Source organism: Otolemur garnettii, unplaced genomic scaffold (genome assembly GCF_000181295.1).
Source record: "Otolemur garnettii isolate 467f Iridium unplaced genomic scaffold, OtoGar3 scaffold00007, whole genome shotgun sequence".
Classification (NCBI taxonomy): Eukaryota; Metazoa; Chordata; class Mammalia; order Primates; family Galagidae; genus Otolemur; species Otolemur garnettii.
In genome coordinates, this window is record NW_003852402.1 from 11,907,372 (window position 1) to 11,928,518 (window position 21,147).

Sequence of the window (21,147 nt, forward strand, 5' to 3'; positions counted from 1 at the left end):
GGGACAGGAGTTCCCTCGCAGCCTCCAGCCTGGGAAAATGCTGGGGCCTTCCTGTCCCCGCCCACCCTGCCCTTCCCAGGCAGCCATGACCCCACAGCTGTGAGAAGTCCCCTGGAGTCAGTGGCCAGTGGAGCTGGAAGGAAAGAGAAACCCAGTAAGGAGAAACTTAATTTCTGATCCCCAGCAGTTAGTGAAAGTACCCTGGATTATCCTAAACTGAGCCTGGGGCCCGGGGGGCATCCTGTGGGCTCACTCGGGCAACTGGAGACACAGCTGGTACCGTAGCACCCAGCAACACAACACCATTCTCCACATAAAGCATCCACATCCACTGGCGTCCTTGATTCTCACAATAGCTCTGCCAGATTGAGCTACTATTGTCCCATTTTACAGATGAAGAAACTGAGGCTCAAAGAAAAGAAGGAACTTGCTGGGCGGCTCCTGTGGCTGAAAAGGGTAGGGCGCCAGTCCCATATGCCGGAGATGGTGGGTTCAAACACAGCCCTGGCCAAAAAAAAAAAAAAAAGAAAGAAAAGAAGGAACTTGCTAAGGCCAAGATCTCATAGTGTCAGTGCTGGGACTCTGCTAACTCCACAAGCTCTTGCAGGATGACCCTAGAGCTGACCCTGACAGGTTCTAGCCCTGATCTTGCTGAGGGGACCTTAAGCAAACTGAACCTCCACTTTTTTATCTGCAAATGGGGAGGTAACGAGTGTCTAGCTCATGGGGGCACCGTGTGGGATAAATGAGCACCATGCCTGGTGCACGGCAAACGCCCCATGACTGCTTACCCTTACATATCACGTGGCAGTTATTAGACAACCAAAAATAATACTGAGCATGCACCAGTGCCAGAAACCCAGCAGACAAAAGTCTCTACCCTCAGAGCGGACATTCTGGTTTGGGGAAGACAGCCAATAAACAAAAGAAGGAAGCACAGTAAGGAGTGTGCTAGAAAGTAAGTGCAGGTGGCGTGAGAGGGCCTGCTGGGTTGGGGCAGAGGCCTTGCAGGAAGCCAGGGAGCAGCCATGTGGGCCTGGGGAGAAGCCTGCCAGGTAGAGGGAAGAGTGAGTAAGGTGGGGTCCATTTGAGCCACATCAAAGGGGCCAGCGTGTCCCCAGCTGGGAAGAGACTGGGGGGGAGAGGGGCAGGGCCTGCCTGTCCCTCCCTGAATGGGACATTTTGTTCTTCTGGCCCAGATCCAGGGAGTCCCCAGGGGCATACTCCAGGATTGCCCTTGCTAAAGGCCTCCACAGCTGAGGTCCCTTCCCGCCATGTGTGGCAGAAGCTCAGCTGCCTGCTGCTCTGGTGGCAGGATGCAGCACCTCCTCCTAGGGGGGTGCACGAAGTGTGAGCATGGGCCTGTACTCTTCTTCCTGGTCATCTTGCTCCCTAGGGCTCCCATTGCAAGCCTGGACATTGGGGTACAACAAGGGACTATTCATTACCCCCCGCAGGGTCACCCCAGAGGAGCAAGCAGGATGTTAAGCAGTTCTGTAGCTCCCTCAGCTCAGCTCAAAGGGAAGGAACATCTGCCGTCCATCTGCAGCCTGTCCTTCTGTCCTTCCACCTCTCTATCTGCCTGCCCATTGGTCCAGTCATTCATCTTTCCACCCATTTCCTAAATGACTCTACTCACATATCTATCCATCTATTGAGCTGAACAACCACCAGTCTTTCTGTCCAGTTACTATTGGTCCATCCACTCATCCATCCTTCCATCCATCTATTCATCCATCCATCTACTCATCATCCATCCTTTCATCCACTCACCCATCCTTCCATCCATCTATTCATCCATCCATCCTTCCTTCCTTCCATTTTACACATTCTTTCATCATTGGTCTATCCATCATCCATCCCTCTATCCATCCATCTTCCTCCTATCCATACATCTCTCTACCCCACTTCTCACTTCTCTTCCAGCCAGCTGGTGGGCCCGTCTATTGGTCCATCTACCCATTCATGGCCTACGCTGCATGCTCCACATGGTAATAACAACATCCATAGTAACAGCTACCAAGCACGCGACATTTGTTTCATGCCAAGCACTTTGCCTACCTTCTCATTTAATCCTCACATCAACCTACCCCCATTTGGCAAATGAGGAGAAAATGCTAGATAATTTCAAATAGACAATTTTCAAATTGCTTAATTCTCATAGCAACTTTATAAGGTAGATACCATCACCATTCTGCAAATGGAGAAACTGGGCCATCCAGCTTGCCCAAAGTCATAGCACTAATGAAGGTCACTCCTTCCCTCTGACCACCACTGCCTGAGCTGTGGCCTAGGGGTCAGAAGACCAGGTTTTCAGTCCTGGCTCCTGCTGCCCTGGGGTGACTGTGTACACTGAATGGGGCTCGGGCGTCTACTTCCTTTTTCTCTGGGCTGGGAGAGTGGCTTCCAGTGTGCCAGGATTCCTCCTTTCATCTCTTCCTGCCTCTTCCTTATGAAGAGCCAGCGGCATCCAGGACAGGGCTGGGTCATGCAAACTCTGAGTCTCTGGCCTTGGACATGGCTTGGCCCAGTGTGGACCCACTCACCGCACCCCTTCACTCCCTCACTCCCCAAACACCCGTCCCTGAGTGTGCACAACATCAGGGCCCAACCCTGGGGCACACAGCCGGGGTGGGGGAGGGGCAGGGAGACAAGAGTCACATCTGCCACCAGCTTGCCGTGTGACCTCAACGTTTCCCTCAGTGTTCTCATCTGCCCAATGGGCCAGTAAGACCCACCGCAGGGGATCAAATGACGTGAATGCAAACACACACAACATGCCCTTTCCTCTCCCTTCCTGCTGGGAAACCACAGGGTTGAGCGGAAGGCCCCCCGAGGTGGACTGGTGGGTGGGGCCCAGGCGCAGGAACCCCTTCAAATCATATGCAAAGTTTTATGTGTACATGTGTAATCTTCTTTTTTTTTTTTTTTTTTTTGAGACAGAGCCTCAAGCTGTCCCCCTGGGCAGAGTGCCGTGGCATTACAGCTCACAGCAACCTCCAACTCCTGGGCTCAAGCGAGTCTCCTGCCTCCGCCTCCCAAGTAGCTGGGACCACAGGCGCCCGCCACAACGCCCGGCCATTTTTTGGTTGCAGCCGTCAATTGTTGTTTGGCGGGTCCGGGCTGGGGATTTGAACCCGCCACCTTAGGTGTACGTGGCTGGCGCCTTAGCCGGTTGAGCTATAGGCGCCGAGCCTACATGTGTAATCTTCCACCGAGAATCTCCCTTATTGTTCATCGGATTCTCAAAGGGTCCATGACCTTGTTACCAGTGATAATGAAAATAACGTATTGGGCACTGACTCTGAGTCAGTATAGTACTAGGCTCTTAGCACACCTTACCTCATTTAATCCTTGGTAGACAGTAGGCCCAAAGGTGACAGAGCTCAGACATTCTGGTGCCTCATTATCTGGGGTCAAATCCTGATTACTCCCCAGCAGTGTGACCCTGGGCGGATTATCTAACCACTCTGTGCCTCAGTTTCCTCAGATGTAAATAAGGATGATAACAATATCTGCCTCATAAGGTTTCTTGGAAGATTAAATACAAGTACAGAGCTTAGAGCCTCCCTCTCCCCGAGTAATGCTCAGTAAATACTATCTGTTAGGGCGGCACCTGTGGCTCAGGGAGTAGGGAGCCGGTCTCATATACTGAGGGTGGTGGGTTCGAACCCGGCCCCGGACAAAACTGCAACAAATGATAAATAAATAAATGAATAATACTATCTGTTAAAGTGGATAAGGAAATGGAGGTAAAGGAACTTGTCTGGGGTCAACCAGCCAGGAGAGAGCCCAGGTTCTAATCCACTGGAGACCTTGCATGTCCTCCAGAGGACCCTGACCTCAGCCCTACCCCAGGTCTGGCATGCAGGCCTCGAGATTTTATTATTATCTGAAGCAGACAAAGTAGAAGGCTGGCTTGCCTGGTCTCTGATGTTTCCGGCCATATCTGACCCTGGGGACTTCTCTGCAGGCATCCCTGTCTGGAGGCCAACGACCAGCAGGCTGACTCACCTCCAGAGAAAGGGGGAGGGAGGAGAGAGTGGGAGCAGAGCACGTGCCAGCCCCTAAGCTTGTCGCAGTCCTGCCCCCACCCCAGCCACCCACGGGGTGCAGCTCCCAGGGCTCCCTGCAGGGCTCCCCCACAGCTGCCGCTCCCTCCAGGTGCCATGTGACACCGGGGAGGTGTGGGAGGGAGGAGGAGATGAGCCCTGCTGACTGACAGCTTTCTCTCCGGAAAACACAGGGAGCCCCCAGGGCTGCAGCCCTCGGAGCTTTGAACAGACTAGAAAACAGAGTTGTGCCTTGCTGGTCACTTCCCAGTTTAGTGTGAGCTGAGCAAGCATCTTCAGGCTCTGGGGTTCAGTGCGCTCCACAAAATGGGGACAACTGCTCCTTTGCCCTTGGGTCGTGGGAAAGGGGACAGTAAAGAACGTGTGTGTGAAAACATCTCTCCCTGAGCAGACTCTCCATCCTGCTGGTTCCTAACCAGCCCTGTTCCCCTTTGGAGACTGAGAAGGACTCAGGCCAGAGATGGTGTTTTCTGGCAATGGCTGGAGGCCCGGAGTGGACTGCAGTGTCCTGTGTGGGTGAAGAGACCCTGGGTTCTTGACTTCGGGACAACTGCTCATGGTCACTTGCTCTGCAATCTCGCTGAGCATGGTGAGTGAGGTCCTTAGCCCCTTGAGGCCTCAGTCTGTCCTCATATCAGCCAGGTCTCCAGGACCTCCACCAGCTTTCACATCCTGTAAGCTGGGTGGGCGTCCCAAAGCCTCCAGGGCTGGAAGGGTCGCCTGGGCAAAGCCAGGGGCTGGAGAGGATGAAGTTGGGGGAGCCTCCTCGCCACCCTGCACATTCGCTCATTTGATCACTTCTTCAGCAAACACCTATTGGGCACCTGCTGAGTGCCAAGTTCTAGGTGCTGGGGATACAGCAATGAGCAAGGCCACCACCTTCTGAAGCTGACATTCTCTGGGGGCAGTCGGACTCCAAGTAGCAGGTAATCACAAGTACAGTGAAGGAAAATCAGGCACCAGATATGGGGTGACTGGGGTGTTCGTTGGGTAGGAGGGTCAGAGAAGGCCTCTTCCTGGGGGAGACATGTCAGCAAGACCTTGACAGAAGTCAGCCGGGAGCCACGTGGCCACCTGGGGCAAGTGCAAAGCCCTGGGCTGTACCAGCTGGTGTGTCTGAGACCCAGTGAGAAGGCTAGGTCTGGTGTACAAGGAGCCAGGAGGTAAGGTCAGAAGGAAAGGGAGTGGCAGGGGGTGACGTGGAACCCAGTTAGGGGTCATGGGGTTGAGCAGGCGCTGGGGAGGAAACTCCCAGGCCCAGCCTTGCCTCGCAGGGCTGGGGAAAGAGGGTATTCTTTGGAACCACTCTTCTGAGACCCCTGACCCCAAGGGCAAGATGCAACTTTAACTTAAAAGATGGGCAAGAACACATTCTTGAAACTCTGGGTCCAGCCCCCTAGGTTCACACAGCCCACCTTGCAGGTGAAGAAGGTGAGGCCCAGAGAGGGCAAGCAACTTCCCCCTGGATGCCCAGCCACACAGCGTGCCTGAGTTCCAAGGTGCATCTTCCCTGCTGTGCCACACTGCGGCTATTTTTCAAAATAATGTTTGTGAAAATTAGTCTCAGTAAAGACAGCTAAAAAGGATGGGCTGGGGATGTTTTTAGCTGCCTGTAAGCCAGATAAAAGGTTCTGTTGTCGCAAAAATGCTCTTCTTGTGTATGCTATAAGCATCCATTAATCCCAGAAATTATCCAGCCTCACCAAGCAGAAATGACGGTGGCCTTTTGAATTTGAGATGAAGACAGGTTTTCTGTGTGCGTCGGTGGTGATGGTTTCTACGAGCTCATTTTCTACCCTGAATGGAGTATCTTAAATTTCAAGGAGGCAGGGACCATTTCTTCTCCATCCCTGCAGCCCTGGCAGGGGAGGCACAACATTACATTCACTGCAGAGGAGGTTTTCCTGGGTGGCTGCAACTGTGCCGTCCTCGATACCCACGCGTAGGTGGGGAGGAATATAGCATGTTTTTTGAATGAATGAATGAATTTGGGCCACAAAAAAGCATGACTGCAAACTAGCAGGAGTTGGGAACCACCAGTTTGTGACTTCTGACCAAGAAGTGGTATTTTTAGGGGAGGATCACAAGGTTACAGCTGAAAAGTTGACAAAAGAAATTTTAAATTTGGGTTCCCACGTTCTGGGAAATATGCCACCACCCCTTCTTCTCTAGAGCTAAGATGCAGTCATAGCAAAGCTAGAAGGGGCCTGTATTAGCTTTCAGCAGGTTATACTGCTTAGCAAACAACCCCCGACCTTAGTTTCTTACAGCAGTCAATATTCATTTACACGACGTTGCCTGTCAGTAGTGGGGAGAACAACCGACAGCAGCCACGAGCTCTAGTCCAGGCTGTGGTTAGGGTCAGGCCTGCCCTGTGTGTCTCGTGCCAGGACACAGGCTGGATGGGGTGTTCTCATGGCAGAGGGTAGGAGCGCAAGGGGGTCTGGGAGAACGGGACATGAAGCCACATGTATATCTGGAAGAATAAACAGAGCCATAGGCCCACATTTGGGGGGTTAACAAAAATCACATGGCCAAACCAATCTTTCAATGGGCAGAGCTGGTGATGGATATTTGCTAAACAAAGATGCAATTTGCTACTGGAATTTAGGGAACTGTGAGTCCACTGGATTTAAAACTATTCTCAGAAGAGCCTGGGGGTTCCCGGGGCCTCTCCAACCCACCTTGGGCCACAGTGAAGGAGGGGAGTGAGGCATACAAGTAGACGGGCTCAAGACGCCCACCTTCAATACCAACACCTGTGTAATCTGTCCGGTACCATGTAAGTTTTCATTTGAAACTGCTTTAATAAGTGATAAATTAAAAGAAAATAACAATGGCCTGATACAATTCCCCCATATTAAAGAGAGGAAGATCAGAGGACCCAAAGAAGGAATGTATGAAGCTGGCCAATGGCAGAGCCCACATACATATCCAGCAAGAGTCCTCTTGTAGGTCCCGATGTGTTCAAACATTCATTCAACAAACACTTACCACCTAAGAACTCTGGGCAAAATTTTGCCAACCATAGCATTCTCTTCCATTCTCTCATCTTGATAACCTACTTTGCACCTGATTCATTCACTGACTTGTCAAATGTTTTCTGAGGACTAGTATATGTCAGGCCATGCTCTAGGCACCCCCTTGAGCTCCTGCCCTCTGCCAAGGATATAGCAGTGAATGAAACTGATTTTCTCACCTATGGAATCGATATTTTAGGGAAGACAGATAATAAATAGAACAAGCTCTCTATATAAAGTGCTGTGAAGAAATAAAGCAGAGAGAGAATATTGAGTGCCCAAGGGGTAACTTTGGACAGAGTAGCCAGGCAGCCCTCTTTGAACAGAAGGGATTTAAGCAGAGGATAGGAGCTGTGGGTAAAGTGAGAGATGAAACCCTGTGTGTATCTGGAAGAATACACATGCAGAAAGCAGCTTATGCAGAGTCAGGGCAGAGGTGCATACCTCTGTGTGTCGCCCACGCCTGTGTATGTGTGTGTCACCCTCCCCTGTGTAAGTGTGTGTTGCCCACACATGTGTGTCAGAGGTGTTGCAAGAAGGTCTGGGTGAGAGAGTCGCACAGATGAGGCCAGAGACATGGCCAGGGCCTCGGAGGCCCTGGGAAAGAGTAGGGGTTCATTGCTGAGGCAGGTGGGATGCCTGTGGAAGGTTGGGCTCAGGATCTGCCTTGTGCAGTGTGGAGAAGCGAGGGCAGGAGACTGGGAGGCTGGCTCTGGCTATTATGTGGGAAAGGGTTGCCAGCGGCTCAGAAGGGTTAAGGGCTGTTTTCAGCATGCAGCCAAGACAATCCCAGCCTAACTCCACACCACAGAGGGCAGTCTCTCCAAGGGGGCCAGGATGGCCAGTGTCAGTCCTGGGGGTCACTGTCCTCCTGCCATTCCCCCTGCATCTGATGGAGCCATGGCAGGAACAGTGAGGCTGGGGCTCGGAGGGACTGGAACCAGGCTGGCAGTGGGGCAGTGCCAGCTCCCAGGAGTGACGGGGAGCAGAACGGTGCAGTCCCTCTAAGCGGGTGCCAAGGCCTGGAAGCGCTCACTGGCTGGAGCCCTGCCGGGGGCTGCTGCCTGGGATATGGATATGCCAGCTTCTCAGGAAAACTGCCCAGAGTGACCGAGCTGCTGGATCTGAGATTCCAGCCTCGCTCAGGGCTCAGCTGCCTCTGCCACCTAACTCCTCCTCGGCCTTCCTTCTTTCCATCGATCTCCCTGCCCCATTTTCCCTTTGATACATTAAATGAGGGCCTTGGAAGGTGGGGATTCTTTTCCCTATTTTATTTGTACCTGCAGTTTGAGCTCAGCTGCACCAGCACATCTCCAAGAAGCCGACCCTGTGGTGCACACTGACACCCTTTGTGAGTTCTGATGTCCCTTGTCCTGTGGGCTTGCAGATGAGCTGGGGGGCCACCATTGTCTCCTTTATTCCAGCTAGTCCCAGACACACAGTAGCTCAGTGAGTCCTACCTCTAAGATTAGGACCTGGTGGCCAGGACAGAAGAGCCAGAGATCCCTTTCCTGAGCTCTCCAAGTCGCTCAGCCCCTGGCCAGGGTGGGTGTGGCAGCTGTGACTGGAGGCCATTCGTCCCTCCACTGCTGACTTGTTCTGTGTGAGGTCTTCATCAGATACTCACAGACCCAGAGCAGATCACACTGGTGTCTGTAACCTATACCCTGGGGTGACATCCTCATGTCACCTTGGGTTCAGGGTCTTGTCTGGCCCTTTTCAGTAGGTAAATACAAAGGGCCCCAGCCATGGCCAGCAGCTCTTTGTGGATGAGAAGGAAATCTTCAGGCAGTGACCTGTGGGTCTCTGTGGCCTAGACCCACCAGGTGGGGAGGAAGAGGCGTTGGAAAGAGTGGGAAAATCAAATCTTTTTGGAGAATAAGGCCAGCGGGCACTTTAGGGTCTGGTTCAGCCCCTTGCTTTGCAATGGGAGGAGCCTTGGCCTTGAGAATGGGAAAGACCCAGAACCAGACCACCCAGCTAAGCTGCTCCCAGATTCCTGACCCACAGAAATGCATGCAGGAATAAAGGCTCACTGTCATTATAAGCCACTGAGTTGTAGGGCAGTTTGTTACATAGCAATAGGTGACTAATATAATCACCGGCCTCATCCTGCCAACAGTGGCTTCCAAAGGATTTTGGGTGATTCTCAAACTCCATTTGGCCCCCAAAGAATGAAGATTTGCCTTCCCAGTGGCTTCAGGAAAGGATGTCATCCAATATGAATGAACAAACCGATCTTTGGGGAGTTTGGAATTGATAATGAGACAATGCGGGCGAAAGGGGAAGTGAGGAGAGGGAGCCTCATCTAGGAGGGAGACCTGTTCCAGCCTCTGCTGCTTGCTAGTCACACAACTCTGACAAGTGACTCAGCCTCCCTGGGCCTTAGGTCCATCGTTTGTCTAATACTTAGCTGACAGCGTCACTGTGAGGGTGACAATCTGTTCCCCCAACAGCAGCCAGAAGGATCTTGTTAAATTGCAAATCCGATCATGTCACTCCAGTGCTTAAAATTTGTTAGTGGCGTCACATTGCCTGGATAAAGGCAAAAGGCCCAGATGGCGGGCACGCCCCCTGCCCAGCTGGGCCCTTCAGCCTCATCCCTGGCTGGAGGCCCAGCACAGGCACATTTTAGGCACCAAAGTGCTTATGTGCAAAGAATGAATGAACATACCCAGAGTGCTTAGTACTGTGGATTTTGTTCCCATGCACTCTTTCGTCCCCTGATTTCACTCCAATTTTAGGAGCTCCATGAGGACTCAGGACTCAGGCAAATGCTTACTGATTTCTATTGGGTCTTAACTTTGGTTAAACCTTGGAACTACCTGTAGTTTCAAAAAAACTTTTGCCTAAGTCCTCAGATATTCTGGTACAGGTTGGGGGCATCAGGATGTATAAAACTTCTCTAGGCCACTGCCCCAGGCGGCAGGAAGACGGAGCCTGGCAGAGCCAGTCTAAGCGGAAGCCCGCAGACTGTCCCATGATCCAGGACGATGGGCTATGAATAAGGAGAGAAAAGTGCTGGACACTGTTAACTCACAAAGTCCTCGGAAGAGTCTCACAAAGAGAACGGCATCATTATCCCCATTTCACAGATAGGGTGACTGAGGCATAGTAACTTGCACAGTGTTACCCAGCCACTAGATGGCAGAGCCAGGATTTGAACCCAGGTGGTCCAGCCTCAGGGTACAGATGCTCAGACATCATCCCACATTGCCCACTGTGGAGAGTGGGCTCACAGACTGTCCTCATCCTAATAATTGCTTCCCCCATTCCCTCACGGGCAGGTGGGGGTGGAACTGCTGCCATCTGTCCCTTTCTGAGAGGACGTGTGTTGAGCTACCAACAGAGTGGAGATTAGACAGGCTCAGCCCAACCCATTCCAGGCTGGGCGTCCAGGACACCTAAAGTCTTCCCTGGTGATACAGCCCATTGTCAGCCTTAGGAAGAGATAGGTTGCCATGGAAACCTCGGGACTCCACAGACTACAACTAGCTGGCTTTAAGGAAACCGTTTCATGGTTCCTTCTGGGGCTCTGCTGTGAGGCAGCCAATGGGTCCAGCTAATTGGGTCCCCTGTTTGGACACGATGTCAGGTTAATACCCAGTGTTTAGTGGCAGCTTGGATCCACCCTCCCTCCAGCCCTCCCTGCACACAGACACCTTTCCAGCCCTTCCGTGGGAGGGTGTGTTGGTGGGGGACGTCTGCTGCTGACTGACGTGTGGGGTTGAGTCTTTAATTAAAGCTTACATCATGTGTCAGTCAGAAGAAAAGAAAGTTCAACTTGAAGTTCGGGTCTTTATCCTGAGCATCCTTTCAAGAGCCCTTCCCGTGAGGGGGAGTGTGACCTTCTCCAGGAGCTGTGCCAAGAGCTTTCTGAGCCCTGCATCTGACACTGCGGTGGTGACAGTGTGGCATCACCATGCATGCCTGGCCGCAGGACCACACGCTGACAGTTGGCACTGGGCTGACCTTTAACAATCACTAGACCTGTGGTTCTCACCCCTGGTGTTCCGCTGGAATCACCTGGGTAGCTTATTTGAAATATCCACATCTGGGCCTCACACCTGTCCAGTTAAATACAATATCTGAGTGGCACCCAGGCCAGGACACTTTGTCAAAGCTTTACCTGTGGTTTTGATGTGCAACCAGGCTGAGGACAAATCCAATCCCCTCTCTGTACAGATGGGGAAACTGAGGCTCCAAGAGGCAAAGGGACTTGCTGCAGGCAGTGGGGAGCTCAGAGACCTACAGAATCCCATCTTCTCCCTCCTATTGACCACCCCCAACCCCGAAGGTCAGGTAGGGTGAGGAAACAGCTCAGAGAGGGGAGGTAAGAGGCACGGGGGTGCCCAGAGCCAAAGAGAAAGGGGGCCAGCTCTGAGAGAGGACAATATCACCGTCGTCCCAGCCAAGGGAGTAGGGTGGGCTGTAGGAGGGCCAAACCTCAGCTCTACTCTACCTGTAAAAAACTGTGGAAGGGTGACAGCACTTTAGTCACTGGCTAGCAGCGTCACCCAGGAGCTTGTTAGACCTACTGAATCAGAGTCCGCCCTTTAGCAAGATCCCTAGGTGACTCCCATGCACGTTCATATCTGAGCAGCCCTGTGGACCGGCTCGGGAGGGAGCTACAACAGGACACAGGGGCTCTAGTTGTGTGACCCCAAGAACGTTCTCTTAACTTCTCTCAGCCACAGTGTCTTTATCTGTATACGGGATAACGGAACCTTAAAATGTCAAAATTGGAAGGACCAGAGACGGAGAGCGAACTGAGTTCACACAGCTGGGGAGTGGCAGAGCCGCCATCAGGGAGGGCTCCAGCCCCATGAAGCTCCCAGGTGCCGCCTCCTCATGGGGGCAGGAGCTGAGGGGGAGGCTGCAGGTGGGATGAAGGCTCCAAGAGGCCTCCGAGTGCTGTTTTCCTCAAGTAGCCTCATTGCTAGAAATCACACCTCCCCTTTCTAAACCCCAGGATTTGGTTTCCGTCCCAAGTCTTTACGATCTAAAAAAATAACAAAAGATATCACAACAAAAGTTTGCACTTAGGAAGTGAAGTTGTTTGAACTTGAGGGAGGAGAATAAGGTGTCTACCTTCCTCCTCCTCACTTGTTCTCGGCAGAGTGTGTGGGTGTGCCCGTGCCCGCGGCGCCTATGCATGCATGCATGTTGTGTGTGCGTGTGTCTGTGTGTGCGGTCATCTACCTGTCTGTGTGTGTGCTTATGTGGCTGTAAATGCATGCATGTGCCTCTGTGTACATATGGAGCTGTGACATTCTGTGTGTGCATGTATGCATAGGTGTGTGCACGTGTGGGTGCATACATGCCTGTGTGTATGTGTGTTACACATGCCTGTATATGTGCACTCAAGTGTACATGTGCAAATGCACGTGCCCCTGTGAGTATGCATGCACATGCATTTGTGCACGTGATGTGTGCATGTGTGTACAAGCATGTGCATGCATATGTGGCTCTGTGTGCATGTGTGTTAGGGGCACGGGACATTAGATGGCTTAACGGCTGCATTCAGGAGTGGGGAGATTGGAAAGTCCAGGAAATCCTTGGCACTCAAGGATTAAACACATAATTCTGGGTCATTTCAAATAATCCAGAGGTCTGTGGCTGGTAATAATTTATAATTTTGCTGGGGCCAAAACATCAGAGTGGAGCAAAGTTGGGCATGAGCCTTGATGATCACCTAGCAGTAAACATGAAATGACCTCAAAAGAATGATACTGATTAGTGCTAATAATGGGAAGAAGATGAAGACATCTGAGAATTTAGTGGCTTTTAGCTTGGGAGACAGAAGCAGGGAGTGGATTAAAGTGTGGAGAGTTGAATTTGGCCCTGGCTTGAATCTTTGGCTCCAAGAGAGCCCACAACATGCTGCCCTCAGTGGAAACTAGGAGCAGTGATTCCCCGTACCACACGAGTGACCTCCTGGGGCCAGCCCACAGCCCAGCTCCATGAGAGGCAGGGCCGCTTCAGGCGAGGTTGATGAGCCGCAGAACATGTGTTATTAACCATGAAAATGGCTCTGGCCTCGTCTCCATCCTCATTAAAAGTCCAAGATAGTAGCTTAACATTTCTGTTACACTTTGCTCCTTTTTTTAGAGGCCAGTTTATGCCTGAGACAGTATTTCCCAGTGCGAGATTCTTAAAGATCTCATCTTATTTCTTGTGAATGTCGAGGGCCCATGGTAATTGTTAAGCATCAGGAAAAAAGAACTGGGGGTAGTTGGGTGGAGTCAAACTTATAAACCCATGAAAATTATTAGTAATAATATTTTAATGGCTCATCTATATTGAAAGCTGACAATAACGCTGTGTGCTAAGAGCTTTTATATTAACTATAATTACACTTATATTAAGTAGAATAATGTGATTCCTCACTTCCAGAACTGCTTCCTGGTAAAATTCTACAAAGCCTTAAGAGGCAGTTAAAATCGTTACCTCCTCTGAGAAACCTTTTCTACTCATGTTAGCAATTGCGTCCCTAATTTACAGAGCCTGCCTGTCCCTCCTCCACCTCCTCTCCCCGCCAGGTTCCCTGAGGACCTTATTCATCTGTCCCCAGCACGCAGAGCTACCTGGGCAGAGGGAGAGCTCTGTATTTGTGAAATGAATCTTGAATATCACACCGGCTTCCTCCTCCTAGTTGTCTCTGTGAATTCCACTCCTCACCTCCCTCCCCACCCCCTGACTGTAGCCTTCGTCTCTGCCCATTTCTCATTCAGGATAAAACTGATTTGGGCTTTTCTACTTCAGATTTCATAGCTTATAAAAGCATTAGAGAGCCGAGGACGTTCCCCCAGCAGGCAACACGTCAGGAAGCCAGTGGCCTTGGGAAGCAGGACAAAGGCTTCCCTGAGGCTCAGGATGGCTCAGTCATAGGCTCAGCTCCACCCCACCCCCCCATCTTCCCCCTTCTCCTTGAAGGTCGCCATCTCTCCACAGTCACAGCCCTCCACCTGTGCCCTGGACCCCAGCTCTCCCCAGGCCTGCGAAGACCCCTTTCCAGCAACCATCACTTCTTTCTGCCCCGTAACATCCTCCTCCTTCTCTCTGGGTCTTTCTCAGCAGCATTTCAGCAAGTTCAAGTCTCTCCGTCTTAAAGAATGATGATAATGCAGCCATGGATCGCTCTTGAACCCTCACTCCCTCTCGTTTGCCCCATGTTTCTCTTCTGTTTTCACAACTGTGCTTATCTAAAAATTGTAAGGAGAGAGAAAAGGATGCTCTCAGTATTTGTACAGCACCCCTTCCTCATACAGCACGATGCAATCTGTCTCTACAACCTTGGCTCCAAGTCTCCAATGACCTATGTGTCATGAGCCCGGTCAACATCCTTCAGCCCCCTTCTTGGAAGCTTTTGACACCAGAGACCATTATTTCTTCTCAAGCCTTCCTGTTCCCTCACTTTCCATGACCCTGCCTGCCTGCCTCTCCTTTTTACCACCTTCAGCTGTCCCCTCTCTGCTTCCCCTAAGTCACGATGTTCCTCCGATCCTCTTCTCCCCTCTTTGTGTAGTCGATGCTCTTTCCAGAGCTGTCGTGACCACAGACGAACTGCCCAGGTTGGACTTCTCTCTCAAGCTCCAGACACTCACATCCAGGCCACAGGGCACCTCAAATGCCACCAACACAGTGTCTTCTCCTTCTTTCTGCCCACCACGCGAGGCCTTCCAGGCTGCACCTTTTTCTCCTGGAGCCCCCACTTGGGTGACTGGCAGCGCTGTCCACCAGCTGGGCACACAGCAATACTGAGCCCCGCTTTTGCCTCCCCGCCCACACCAGGGAGATGCCAGGTCTTCCTTCCACCCCCTTGAATCTGCCTGCTCTCCATCCTCACGCTGGGTCTCCAAAGAAGCTCTTTGACACCAGCTCCCTCTGCCCTGCTCCCCCGCTTCCTTTCATGACCCCCCAACCCATCTCCCACAAACAGGCACCCAAAGTGTATCGCTCAGGCCTCTCTCTTCACTCATGATGCTATGAGGACCTGCACCTTAGTCTCCTGTGGCTCCCAGTCTAGCAGGAGAAACCTACTGTAACCCAACACATTATAAAAAGTCAGGGGGTGATAAATGTTCTCATGAAAGATACAGCAGGGAAGGAGGTGGAGAGTGATGGTGGATTAGAGGAAGGCTCAGCTGGAGAGGTCAGGGGAGGCTTCTCTGAGTGGGTGATTTCTGAGCAGAGCTATGATGGAGTAAGCAAGGAAGGCAACAGCATCCCTCGAGGAAGCACATTCGAGGCAGAGAGAACAGCAAGTACAAAGGTCCGGTGGCAGCTGGGGACTCAAGGTGTTTCGAGGAACAATAGGTTTTTGCTATCTGTGCTCCAGCTACGCTGAACTCCCAACAGGCACTGTCTCCCCCCTGCTCCCTCCCACACTCCATTTAGACACCTACTCCCTCATCCTCCGTGTTAGCCTAGCTGTCATTAACCTGTTAGATTCCATTGCAGCACCATCTCCCCCAGGGAAGTCAGCCCAGAACCTCACCCAGGCTGGATCAAGGCCCCGCCTCTGAGCTGCTGCAGCACCTATTACACTCATACAATGACAGCTCTCAAGGCCATTCCAGAAAAAGAGTTTCAAAATTGTTTTGAAGGGTGGACTAAGCCCTGGCCTCAGTGCATAGCTTCCCAAGGGGAACACCTTGAAGGTGACCGTGCTGATATTCAGCAATGAATACGTAGCACTTTTTCTAGGATGAGTTCACAAATCTAATTGTCTGACCTCGTATCTCTGCTCCACTGTGTCTGGAAGATGCTCGCAGCCAGGGCTGGAGTCACCTGGAGGCTCCTGCCTTCCCATGTCTGGCCTTTGGGTGGACGAGGCTGGGACCGTGTCCAGAGCACACCCCCATGGCCTCTCTGGGTAGCTTGGGCTTCCCTCAGCACCGAGCTGGGTTCTTAAAGGGAACATTCTGAGAACAGGAGAAAGTTCCAAGAAACCAGTCAGAGCTATGTGGCCTCTTCCGACCTGGCCTTAGAAGCCACATAGTGTCACTCCAGCACACTCTCTTGGTCCAAGTAGTCAGCAGCTCACTCAGGTCAAGGGGAGGAAGGAAGCCCAGACCCCACTTCCCGGTGGGAGGCACGCCAAAGAGTTTGGTGTTAAAATCCTGCAGTGAACATGTATCGAATGATCACAGTGACCACTATCTGTCCCCCAAATTACAAATTGCCAAGTGCTTTCAGGCACACCTTCCTGTGTGGTCCTCACTGAGATTCAGGGATGAAGAAATGGAGACACAGAGAATGAGACATGTCCTAAAAAGAGGCACGTACCCAGTGCTGATGCTGACCAGAGCAGGGGCCCCATGGGCCATGCTGCCCACCCCAGGTGGCCTGCAGGGAGTCTCCCTGACACAGAAATAATTGTGACTGCTGCTTATTATGCATCAGGCACCATTCTCAACATTTATAGGTGTTAATTCATTTTACCCTCAGAACCATCCAATGAGATGGTGGTGTTATTATTCCTATTTTACAAAAGAGGAAAGTGAGTCATGGAGAAGAGATGGGTGAGGCCAGGGTGACGACCGCCATAGGTGAGAAATTTGAGATGCTAAAAAAAAGAACCTCTCGGAAATCAAGGGAAACAACATATTCATGCAATAGTTTTAAAATAAAAATTATTGCAAAAAATCCATAATGAATAAAATTTCAAAAGTTTAAATTAAAAGGGGATACTGGCTCGGCGCCTATAGCTCAACCGGCTAAGGCGCCAGCCACGTACACCTAAGGTGGCGGGTTCGAATCCCCAGCCCGGACCCGCCAAACAACAATGATGGCTGCAACCAAAAAATAGCTGGGCGTTGTGGCGGGCGCCTGTGGTCCCAGCTACTTGGGAGGCAGAGGCAGGAGACTCGCTTGAGCCCAGGAGTTGGAGGTTGCTGTGAGCTGTAATGCCACGGCACTCTACCCAGGGGGACAGCTTGAGGCTCTGTCTCAAAAAAAAAAAAAAAAAAAGGGGATACTGAAGTCATGTCCAGACTAGACTATTCACACTACAATTGACCTGGAGACCTGTAAGCCTGAGAAGAAATGCCTGTGGTTGTGAGGCACTGAATTTTGGGGTAGTTTTGTTATACAGCATTATTGCAGCAATAGCTGACAAATACAAAAAGTAATATACATGGGGCGCCTGTAGCCCAGTGGTTAGGGTGCTGGCCACATGCTCCAGGGATGGTAGGTTCAAATCCAGCCCTGGTCTGCTAAACAAACAAGCAGACAGACAAATAGCTGGGTGTTGTAGTGGGCGCCTGTAGTCCCAGCTACTTGGGGGGCTGAGGCAAGAGGATTGCTTGAGCCCAGGAGTTTGGGCTCAAGATGCCACGGCACTCTACCAAGGGTGACCAAGTGAGACTCTGCCTCAAAAACAAAAGAAGTAATATGCCTAAGAACCCTCCTCTGGCAAATGGTGGACCTGAGCTTTGAACCCAGGAAGTCTCAGATCAGAATCTATGTTATTCACAAGTATAATCCTCTGCCTCTCTTACTGAAGGGCAAGAGCACAGAAGATGCGTGCTCAGGATACCTGGCTTGGCTCAGTCCTTTCTCTGGGCTATAATTCGCTTTCCTGCTCAGAGATCTGCATCCTGGGTGAGGCAAGGGCCCCTTGGGCGCTGTTCCCCTTCCCCCTTTCATCTGGTGGATGACACTGGTCCTGGCACCTTCCTTCCAGCTGATAAGCTAAGAAGGCTGACCTCAGATTTCAAAGCAAGATGCCAAACCCAGAGCAAAATGTTCAGAGTTTATGGCCGAGAGCCAGCTACTTGATTCTTGTACTTCTCACCTTTGTCAAAGATACACAAGAGTCAGCAGAGAGAGGATTTCTGCGGAAAGAGCATTCCCGGAGAGTGCTGTAGTGCACTGTGGGAGAGTCTGCCTCTCAGCCCAAGCCCAGATTGCTGGGTGTGTCCTGAGCTAAGGGACTCCGTGGGCCACTGTTTGTCCTCTGCTTAATAAATCTCATGAGGGTGGGCTCGGTGGCTCACATCTGTAATCCTAGCACTCTGGAAGGCCAAAGAGGAAGGATGGCTTGAACTCAGGGGTTCCAGACTGGCCTGAGCAAGAGCAAGACACTGTCTCCAAGAAAAATAAATAAATCTCATGGGTGACAGACCGGCTGGGTTGGATGCTAAAGATTCCAGTGAATGCAGATCAGCTTACACTCTTAGCGTGGATAGGGGCAGAGCACATGGGTTTCATATGGGCCAGATGTGGGCTGACCACAAAAGGAAGCCAGCATGGGGGCGCCTTAGGCCTCCTCTGAGAGTGTGTCTTGGAGGCGCAAAAGGCCTCAGCACAGAGAATCCAAAGATTCCTTGGGGCTGCGGAAGGACTAAGCAACCAGCCCAACTAGAAATGCGCAGAACTCACAGAGGCCCTGCAGGTGAGAGGTTCCCGGTGACAGCAGATGGTCTCTAAAGAACCTACAATTAGGCTCGGCGCCTATAGCTCAACCGGCTAAGGCGCCAGCCACATACACCTAAGGTGGCGGGTTCGAATCCCCAGCCCGGACCCGCCAAACAACAATGATGGCTGCAACCAAAAAATAGCCGGGCGTTGTGGCGGGCGCCTGTGGTCCCAGCTACTTGGGAGGCGGAGGCAAGAGACTCGCTTGAGCCCGGGAGTTGGAGGTTGCTGTGAGCTGTAATGCCACGGCACTCTACCCAGGGGGACAGCTTGAGGCTCTGTCTCAAAAAAAAAAAAAAAAAAAAAAAGAACCTACAATTATCTGAGATTTTAATGCCATCATCAGACATCTGCCATGCTGCCAGCATGACATCCTCTTCCCACGGGGCTGCAGTTTCTAGTCTAGAAGAACTCCCCACCCTCCTGGCCTCTTCTCTCTCCAGTCTCAAGGATGGAGGAAAGAGAAATCAGAAGTAGCTAAAGGGAAACTTTCCAGCTTTTGGAGTGCAGGAGACCACAGCTGGGGGAAGGAGTGAAAGTCTTTTCTTTGAATGAAGACTAGAAATTCAATTTGCACACGGGCTGGGTGATTTTGTTTGAGACTATATTTGCCACAGAAAGTGCTTAAGGTATATTCTGTTTTCCAAGAAAAGCCATCAGACTGTCCAAATGTCCATCTAGGGACAGGGGGCAGGGGGAAGGAAGTGAATAAACACTCAGAGACAATTTAAAGAAGCGTGGGGGTCTGAAGCTGATCTCTGGTTTCGTCCATAGAGTGGGGCTTGTTTGAAGTCAGGCTGTACATGGTGTCCTGAGGCTGGGCCTGCCACGTTAGGGTGGCTCGGTGGAGACAGTCGGAACCAGCCAGGTCTCTCCTCCTCTTCTCCACAGTAAACAGCCGCCACTGGGCATGGAGACACTTGGCAAAGAGCTATATCCCTCGGGCCTTGGCACAGGTCGGAACGGTCACCTGACGGAAGTGATGTGTCCATAGCCCTGAAACGGCAGGAGGACATCTACACTCTCTTCTCCTACCCTCCAGCTGGACCTGAATGTCACCATGCAGATGGTGACAGGATCCTAGAGATAGAGGAGCCCGAAGATGAAGAAGCCCGGGTGCCTGAATGACCGAGTAGGGCAGAGGGCTTTTCCATGCAGAAGTCAGTTCCCCCGCTACAGTGGCTCAGCCTTTCACTGTGGATGGTAAGGCACCCCATCCACTGGGCTCTCTGAACCACACTCAGACATGGCACCCCCACCTCAGCTGGCTTCTAGCCCAGCTCTGCCTCATCCTGGCTGTGCAACCTCGGACAAGTGACTTTGCCTCTCTGATTTCCATTCCCTCTTAGTAAAGAGGGATTCATAACCCTTTCACAAGGTTTTGCCCTGAGCAGTCAATGAGGGGATGCAGCAAAAAGGCCAGCACGGTGCTTGGTGCAGTGTTAAGGTCTTCATGGAAGGTCAGCTCCGCCCCCTTCCCCCATTCCTGGCAGCTGAGCCCCTGGCAGGCCTCCCGTCAGCCCCCACCGGGCTGTGACGCAGGCTGAAGTTTTTCTTTTGAGTTAAGTGACAGGTTCAGGGAGGCGAAACAGAGCAAGCACTGGGAGTTCACAGCACAGAATTCTCTGAACTCAGATCCCCAGTGCTCCCTTCCTAGGGCTGGCGATTAGCAGGCTGTCTTGGGCTTGTCTCTGAGTGGTCTCACTGTGAGGGGAATTTTCCTACAGTCTTATTGTAGCGTCTGTGCCAGGACTAAGGAGACATTGACCAGGAAGTCCTTCTCCTCTGTTGCAGTGGCTGTGGCTTTTAACCCCTCTCCAGGATGAGAACTGGGATGCAGGGACTGCGGCCGGCCAGGCTGGGGCTGGGGCAAGCGTGTTCTGCTTAGCAATGGTTGGAATGTTGTGGATTATGCAACAGGAATACTAATTCCTCCTCGAAAAGAACCTCAGGGCTTAGAGGGGCTGCTGCCCTCCCCATATCACCCATTTATTGCCCATTTATCGAGGGGACTTATTCCTAGATCCAGGCGCAGGGAGGGAGTGGCTGCAGCAGGACACCAAGGTGGGGGGTTTGTTCAGTGCACCAGTGCCCACCTGGCTTAGCACTTCTGACGGTGCAGAGGGGAGTGTTCACCTGCCCAGTCTGTGTGCACGAACACCAGTCCAAGGGACTTGCCTCCCATACCGACCTTCTGTGTCTGGTGTCGGCGAAGGATTGAAGGGGAGCTGAGCCCCAAGTGTGTAGAGGTCAGAAGCTGGGCCCCCATGTGGCTAGAGGTTGAGAGATGGGGCCCCAGGTAGGCAGAGGTTGGGCATTCTCCCCAGCCCCACACCCTGGTCTTGTTTGATCTTGCTGCCACCACAGCCTGGCTTTGTCCTATGACTGTCCAAGCAGGGGGTTGAGCTCCTGATGGACAGGGACCTTGCCCAGTGTCTCAGGGCTAAGAGTTTCTCCCTCGGCCTCTGCTTGCTGTCCCCACCTCATCCTGTCCCACTTCACAGGACAGCTCCCACTGTGTCCCCAGTATTTACTGAGTACGGTCCAGAAATTTGTCCAACAGAACCTGTCCACACGGATGCAGATGTAGGCAGTGTCCTGGCACAGGGGTGACAGTCTAAGTGAGGCTG